This window comes from Artemia sp. Qi Xiang Cuo, chromosome 4 (genome assembly GCF_049724085.1).
Source record: "Artemia sp. Qi Xiang Cuo chromosome 4, ASM4972408v1, whole genome shotgun sequence".
Taxonomy (NCBI): domain Eukaryota; kingdom Metazoa; phylum Arthropoda; class Branchiopoda; order Anostraca; family Artemiidae; genus Artemia; species Artemia sp. Qi Xiang Cuo.
The window spans coordinates 57,970,055-57,979,464 of record NC_142797.1 but is presented as its reverse complement, the minus strand read 5'-3'; positions in this window follow the sequence as shown (position 1 = coordinate 57,979,464).

Below are 9,410 nucleotides of genomic sequence, written 5' to 3'. Positions count from 1 at the left end.
TTCTAAAAAAAAAACTAAAAATTATTCATCTGAATCATAAATTCATCTTAAAATTGCAAACACAAGCCCTTATCCTCCCCCCACCCATCGCCAGCTTAAATTCCTGGATACGGTCTTGCTAAGTGTACAGAGCGTGCCCAAGGCCAGAAAGCACATCTCGCATCTTTTTGGAAACTGGATTAGTGTTTTCGAAAATCACCAAGGGTAAATCATAGGCAGCGCAATCGCGCAACCTAAGTAAAGAGCGATGTTGGCACAATGTATCATTATTTTTTTTTTTCATACCAGGGCACTTCGTATAGAAGGAGTTGTCGTAGAAACTTCGAAAAGGGCTCATTCGAGAGAAAATTGGAGTGGTTAGTGCGCTTTTTAATAGTCGAAAGTGATTGGAGGGCAAGTAGCCTCCAATGGTTAGCCATGCCTATCATTCTCCCAAACACATCCAATCAAAATTTTGATATAGCCATTTTGTCCAGCGTAGTTGATTTACAGATAGAAAATATGTTTTTGAGGAGGACACTCCCCCAAAACCCCCAGAGCAAGGGTTTTAAGTTACGCCCTGGGGGCATATAAGAACGATGTTGGCACAATATACTATTTATTATTTTTTTTCCCTTTAGAGCAGGGCACTTCGTATCGAAGAAGTTGTCGTAGAAATTTCGAAAAGGGCTTATTCAATTGGAAATTGGAGTGGCCTGTGCCCTTTTAATAGCCGAAAGTGATTGGAAGGCAACTAACACCCCTGCCATGCCCACCATTTCCTCAAACACATCCAATCAAAATTTTGAGATAGCCATTTTGTTCAGAGTGGTTGATTTCCAGATAGAAATTATATTTTTGAGGAGGACAATCCCCCACAGCAATCAGGGTAAGGGTTGTAAGTTAAGCCCTGGGGGTTTTTATAGAAGGCGTTGCCGTAGAAACTTCAAAAAAGGCTCATTCGATTGGAAATTCAAAGGGCTATTGCCTTTTTCAATAGTCGATTGGACTCAAAACCCCTATGCCTTCCCAAGGCCAGAACAAAATTTGCACTTTACTGGAAAAAATACAAATGAATGTGCATTGTCAGTTTAATATACATATACTGATATTTAGTAATCAAAATGTTAATATTATTTGATTTATTAAAGTTAAAAAAGTAAAAACATTTATATTTTTTCAGTAAAGTGCAAGTTTTGTTCTGGCCTTGGGAAGGCATATGGGTTTTGAGCCCAACTTATGTTAATTTCTGCTCGTTTTGAGTTTGACTCGGTTATTTATTGTAATTTCTGTTCGTTTTGGGTTTCATTTATTTATCGACGCTGATGTGTGGTAGTTTCACGCTTGGTAGATTATTTTTGCTCATTTTTGGTTTAATGGAGTTCTTTACTTTTCTTTGAAAAACTTATTTTGCGGAAAAAGTTATTTTAATTAATTTATACAAAGGTCAAATTTCGGCTGCCTTGTTGCATCGGATGGTATATTACAAGAAGTACTCTCCCTTTGAATTTTTTAAATTCAGAGCCAAATCTCCAAAATTCAGGGTATTTTCTGGGAAAACCGCACGGAATCTTTGTGGCAAAATCGGAGACGGATAATGCAACTACCCCACACAGAGTCTTCAAATGCTTCAATTTGTAGCTTCAAGTGTTACAGTGCGTAACTTCCATTGTTATAATTTGAAGCTTTATAACCTAACAATTGCAATTTTGAGGTAAGAAACACCCTTCGAATGTAATAGACAAAGCTACAATTGTAGCTAGTTTATCTCAAGATATCTCAGGAAAGCTATCACTTGAGCGGTCTGGAACACAGCTCAAATGGGAGTAACGTTTGTAGGTTGTTTGCAGATTTAAGAGACTGTAATAACTTTTAAATTAGGTGAGGCTAGCTTTTAAAATTTGCTTAAAATGTCTGCGTTATGACCAGCCAAGTCCAATGATAACTTAGATTTTAAACTACATAAGCACTACTTGGTTCTGAGCAACAATTTTTAGATATAAAAGACAGGGATTCCATCCCATTAGGCAAGGATGTTCATATCTTAACAACTTGGATAATATAAGCCTATCTTAGCCAACCGCACTTTGAAGAAAATTCTTCAATATTTCAACGGCTTATGGCGTAAGTATATACCTTCTTTTGAATTCGCCCCCTTTACGTTCCTTCCGGTTTTTCTGGTAGGTAAACAGGTCATTACACTCGGTCATGACACTCTTTGTCAAGAGGAATGAGTACAATACATCTTTCAAAGAGGAACGAGTACGCAATACCGGGTCCTAGCGTGATTGATTTTTTGGACAATTGCCTTTAGTCAAGACTAGTTTTTTGGGAATGTGTCGTTGCTAAAGCTAACTCTCATTGGAAAAAGGGGTATAAAGCTTTTTGTTTTTCATAAGAATTGCACAATGAATGTATCGTTTGACGTGGGCATTTCTTATGAGCCAATCAGAGGTTGTTCAATATATGATAACTTGATTTGTGGTTGGGATTTGAATAAAAGAAATGGTTATGTTATTTGCTTGCATGTATAGGAATTCCCAAGTTATTTGCTTGCGTGTATAGGAATTCCCATGTTATTTGCTTGCATGTATAGGAACTCCCATGTTATTTGCTTGCTTGTATAGGAATTCCCACGTTATTTTGATTGAGTTTATAGGAATTCCAATGTTATTTGCTTGCATGTATAGTAATTCCCTTGTTATTTGCTTGCGTGTATAGGAATCCCAATGTTATTTGATTGATTGTATAGGAATTCCCATGTTATTTGCTTGCATGTATAGTAATTCCCTTGTTATTGGCTTGCATGTATAGGAATTCCCCGGTTATTTGCTTGCTTGTATAGGACTTCCCATGTTATTTGCTTGCATGTATAGGAATTCCCATGTTATTTGCTTTCTTCTATAGGAATTCCCATGTTATTTGCTTGCATGTAGAGGAATTCCCTTGTTATACGCTTGCGCGTATAGGAATTCCAAGCTTATTTGCTTGCATGTATAGGAATTCATATGTTATTTGCTTGATTGTATAGGAATTCCCATGTTATTTGATTGCGTGTATAGGAATTCCCTTGTTATGTGCTTGCATGTATAGGAATTCCCATGTTATGTGATTGCTTGTATAGGAAGTCCCATGTTATTTGCTTGCTTGAATAGGAAGTCCGCTGTTATGTGCTTGACTATATAGGCACCCCCCTGTTATTTGCTTGCATGTATTGGTATTACCAATTTTTTTTGCTTGCTTGTATAAGAATTCCTTTGCTATTTGCTTGCATGTATAGGAATTCCCGTGTTATTTGCTTGTTTGTATAGGAAGTCCCATGCTATTTTAAGAGATTATGTCCCCCCCCCCATGCGCGTATAAGATGGTTTGTGCCCGTCCTATGCTATTCTAGGAGAGGTTGTTACTTCCTCTGGGCGCATCAGGCATTTTTCCGTGGTGTTTTTTTTTACTTGGGACAAATTAAAAAACAAATTTTTGTGTTAAATAATTAGTTGTTATATCTTTTAAAAGAGCTTTAAGGGGTTTGAGACACTCTTTTGCCTGAGTCCGTTTGATTTTTCTTTACTTAGTGCTCATTAAAAACAAAATTTTTGAGTTAAATAAGTAGTTCTTGTATCTTTTAAAAGAGCTTTACGGGTTTTGAGAGACTCGGGTGACTGATTCAGTGTCGTTTTTCTTTAATTGGTGCCCATTAAAAAAGTTGCTAGCGAAAACCCCGGGTGGATGAGTTGAAATAAAAAATTTTAACAAGAAAGAACTGAAAAGTGTTGTGGAGGAAATGGTCTGCTTGGTAGCAGGATATATTAGTGAATTTCAAGTGGAAGACGAGTTGCTAACGAACACTCTAAGCTAATAAGGGTTTTTGGCCGTAAACTGTCGTTTTTTGTAAGAAAATTATGGAAAATACTATTTGTTGGTTCATAGATGAAATTTAAGTCCAGGTATGGATTAAAAAATAAACTTCTTCTATAGAATCTGAGCTTATAAGGGTTTTTTACCATAAACTCTAGTTTCCTCTAAGAGAATTATGCAAAATATAAGACTCTCATTCAAATACTAAAGTTAGTTCCATTCCCTGCTTCAAATGTGGAAAAACCCATGTGAATGAGTTACAATAGAAATTTTTTATCAAGAAATGACTGAAAAGGGTTTTGGAGGAGATGGGTTAATTGGCAGAAGGATGTATTAGCTTAGTTATAGTGGAGGCCGAGTTGCTAGCGAAAAAGCCGTGTGGATTAGTTGAAATAAATTTTTTTGACAATAAATGTCTGAAAAGTGTTTTGGGGAAGATGGATTTATTGGCAGAAGGATGTATTAGCGAAGTTATAGTGGAGGGAAGTTGCTAGTGAAAAATCTAAGCTAATAAGGGATTTTGACCGTAAACTCTAGTTTTTTGTAAGAAAATTATGTAAAATACAATTTGTTGGTTCATAGGTGAAACTTAAGTCCAGATATGGATTGAAAAATAAACTATTTCTGTAGAATCTGAGCTAATAAGGGCTTTTGACCATAAACTCTAGTTTCCTGTAAGAAAATTATGGAAAATACAATTTTCACGTTCAAATGTGAAACTTAGGTATATTCTCTTGTTCAGATTTGAAACTTAAGTCCAGTTTCGGATACTAATAATAATGATGACTGATTTTTATAATTCAATATTTTTTTTTTTAATAAAAACAAACTATTTTTTTTAACTTCGAAATTATTCAACTTTTTTTTTTTTGTACTTATACTAAAATTATAAAATATGATTGCGGCTCTAACAATTGTACTCTGTGATTGGTCACAGACACAAAATGGCTTTCCTACTGATATTCTATGTCCGGATATCGACACTACCTAGTCTATTGCATGTATTAAATCAATATTTTTTACGCAGTAGTACGATAAACACATAAGTCATATCTTTTTAAAAAGTTAAGATGGGTCATTTTAATAAAGTGTGTTCAGATGTCAATGTTATTGTAGCATTGAATGCTGAAAAGGAGAAGTATTTAAACTATGAAACAAGTAAAAATGGTAGCACTCTTGGAAATGTATGTGTGCATTGTCATGACAGTAAGGAATTTAATTTCTTTGGATTACCAAAAAATTCAACTCTTTTTATGGTGGATATGCAAGAGTGAGATATCCAGAGATGATAGCACTCAAAGAAAATGCCAACATAAAAATAATAGTTGATGAAGAGGGACATCTTCTTGCCAGTGCTTGTAGTAACATGCTACCTATTGTTACACCCCATCGTCAACTTTCGGGTATTAGCATTCAACGGAAGATCAAAAGAAGACATGCATACTCTTCTACTAATATCATAAACCATATCTAGTCGACGTGCCAAAACTGTAACCTATGTAGAAATAATGTTGTAATAGACAGTGAAATTGCCGGAAAAATAAAAAGGGCATTGGCAGAAAATATCACTAAGGAATATAAAGATGAATCGATGAAAAAAAAAAGTACCAGCAAACTTCACTACCATTAATCAAACAATTAATGAACCAAATAATAGCAAAGATGACGTGCATATTGAACATGTGGATAACCCCCCATGAGAAATGTGTTCACATGATAGTGTTATTTTAGCATTGAATGCTGACAAGGAGAATTATTTGAACTATGAAACAAGTAAAAGTGGTAGCACAATCGGAAACGTATGCGTGCGTTGTCATGAAACTATGGAATTAAATTTCTTTAGAGTACCAAAAAAATTCAATTATACAAATGGTGAATATGGGAAAGTATCATTTCCAGAGATGTTAGTACTCAAAGATAATGCCAACATAAAAATAATAGTTGATGAAGAGGGGTATCTTCATGCTAGTGCTATAGGTAACATGCTACCTATTGATAGAACCTTTCATCGGCTTTTCGGTATTAGCATTCAAATGAAAGCAAAGAGGAAAAGAAAGGCCTACTCTGCTACTAATATCATAAACCATATCTTGTCTACGTGCCTAAACTGTTACCTGTGTAAAAATAATGTGATAATAGACAGTGAAATTGCCAGAAAAATAAAATGGATATTGTCAGAAAATATCACAATGGAATATAAAGATGAAACGATGAAAAACAAAGCACCAGCAAACGTTACTGGCATTGATCAAACACTCAATGAATCAAATAATACCAAAGACGAAAATCATATTGAATCTGTTCATGAGACACCACTAAAAATTGTGTATGATTCAAAATGTAATAATGATTATTCCACTGATTATGAACTAAGAGAAGACAATAACTACAATATCAATAGAGAACATGGTGAACAATTTTATGGAACAGATTCAAAATGTACAAAGTTAATCATTAATATTAATAATGTATAATAATATATTTTTGTATTAATATTCTACATAACACTATTTCATTAAAAACATTACATTGTTATGTGTTCAATTTTTTTTAGAGTAAGCTAGCACATCAAGCGTTTAGAATGTCTATTAAAACATCGACGATGTAAGAAAAGGAATTTGCGTACATCTATTGTCAAAACACATGGGATAACATTGTCGAAATCTAGGTATCAGAATAAAAAATTGTAGGTAAGTAAGTAAGTAAGTAAGTAAGTAAGTAAGGAAGTAAGTAAGTAAGTAAGTAACAAACTCTTTCTTGAATTCACCTTATGGATACATAATGCAGATATTTCATTTAAGAAATTATGAAAAAATTGTAAGCAAGTAACAAAAAATTGTAAGCAAGTAACAAACCCTTTCCTAAAGTCACCTCTCATATCAAACGCTTTATTGATTCCACCTCTTGGATATACAGTACAGATACTTCATTAAAGAAATTATGAAAAAAATCGCAAGTAAGTAACTTTTTTTCTCTTTATCACAAACAATTTTCACTTAGCTCCATGATGTAGAAATTTAATTCAAGAAATTATGAAAAAATTCTCAGTAAGTAACAATTTCTTTCTTGAAGTCAACTCTTAGATACACAATACGGAAATTTCATTCAAGAAATTATGAAAGTATTTGTAGGTAAGTAACAATCTCTTTATTTATTTCACATATTGAATATACAGTACAGATACTTAATTCAAGAAACGTGATTAAACACGTGTTTTGAAACTACATGCTATTTGCATGCCTGTCCTTGGCACCTTTCCATATGAGTGGGGATTCCCCACTGCTTCCTACACATTGCAAAAAGTGAGCAGTACGAAAACTCCACGTTTTCAACCAGACTGGTTTTTTGGTTTTTTAGACAACACGAGAGACATGCAAAGTCGACATAGCTTTATTTCATTTTTTAAAATTCAAGAAATTATGAAAAAATTCTCAGCAAGTAACAATTTCTATTATGAAAAAATTCTCAGTAAGTAACAATTTCTTTCTTGAAGTCAACTCTTAGATACACAATACGGAAATTTCATTCAAGAAATTATGAAAAAATTGTAACTAAGTAGCAAATTCTTTCTTGAATTCACTTGTTGAATAAACAAAAAGACATTTCATTCAATAAATTATGAAAAAATTCCAATTAAGTAACAAACTCTTTATTGTTTTCACGAGTTAGATTTAATATGTTGTAATTAAATTAAAGAACTTATGAAAAAATTGAAACTAAGAATTGAATTATTTCTTGAATTTTACTGTCTTATAAAAAAAAAGACATTTCATTCAAAAAATTAAAACACAATTCTAAGTAAGTAATAAGATCTTTTGTTTTAACGAGTTAGACAAACGATGTAGAAATTAATTTCAAGAAATTATGAAAAAATTCTCAAGAAGTAACCATTTCTGTCTTGAAGTCAACTCTTGGATACACAGTACGTAAATTTCATTCAAGAAATTATGAAAATATTTGTAAGTAAGTAACAAACTCTTTATTGATTCCACCTCTTGGATATACAGTACAGATACTTCATTCAAGAAATTATGAAAAAAATCGCAAGTTAGTAAGTAACATTTTTTTTTTCTCTCTGTCAACTCTTAGATAAACAAAACGGAAATTAAATTCAAGAAATTATGAAAGTATTTGTAAGTAAGTAACAGTCTCTTTATTGATTTCTTCTCTTGAATATACAGTACAGATACTTCATTCAATAAACGTGATTAAACACGTTTTGAAACTACGTGCTATTTGCATACCAGTGCTTGGCACCTTTTCAAATCAGCGGGGATTCCCCACTGCTTCCTACACAGTGTAAAAAGTGAGCAGTACGAAAACTCCACGTTTTCAACCGGACTGTTTTTTTAAACAACACACCCACAGAGATGACACACACAAGACGGAAATTTCATTCAAGAAATTATAAAAAAAATATTTGTAAGTAAGTAACAAGCTCTCTATTGATTTCACCTCTTGAATATACAGTACAGATACTTAATTCAAGAAAAACGTGATTAAACACGTTTTGAAACTACATGCTATTTGGATGCCTTTCCTTGGCACCTTTCCAAAAGAGCGGGGATTCCCCACTTGTTCCTACACATTGCAAAAAAAGTGAGCAGTACGAAAACTCCACGTTTTCAACCAGACTGGTTTTTTAGGGACCAATCAGGAGAGATATGCAAAGTCGACATAGCTTTATTTCATTTTTTTAAGGTTCATTTAGACGGGGTTACGTGCGCGCACGTTACCACATGTTACCACAGCATGTTACCACAAGCACTGGCAAGAAGATGTCCCTCTTCATCAACTATTATTTTTATGTTGGCATTTTCTTTGAGTACTAACATCTCTGGATATCTCACTCTTGCATATCCACCATAAAAAGAGTTGAATTTTTTGGCACTCCAAAGAAATTAAATTCCTTACTGTCATGACAATGCACACATACATTTCCAATAGTGCTACCATTTTTACTTGTTTCATAGTTTAAATACTTCTCCTTGTCCGCATTCAATGCTACAATAACATTGACATGTGAACACACTTTATTAAAATGCTCCATCTTCACTTTTTTTAAAGATATGACTTATGGGTTTATCTTACTACTGCGTAAAAAATACTGATTTAATACATGCAATAGACTAGGTAGTGTCAATATTCGGACATAGAATATCAGTGGGAAAGCCATTTTGTGTCTCTGACCAATCACAGATTAAAATTGTTAGAGCCGTAATCATATTTTTTAATTTTAATATACGTACAAAAAAAAGTTGAATAATTTCGAAGTTTAAAAAAATAGTTTGCTTTTATGAAAAAAAAATATTGAATTAGAACCATCAGTCCTCATTATTATGAGTATCCTAAACTGGACTTAAGTTTCACATTTGAATCAGAGAATTGACCTAAGTTTCACATTTGAACGAGAGAATTGTATTTTCCATAATTTTCTTACAGGAAACTAGAGTTTATGGTCAAAAACCCTTATTAGCTCAGATTCTACAGAAATAGTTTATTTTTCAATCCATACCTGGACTTAAGTGACACCTATGAACCAACAAATTGTATTTTTAATAATTTTCTTACAAAAA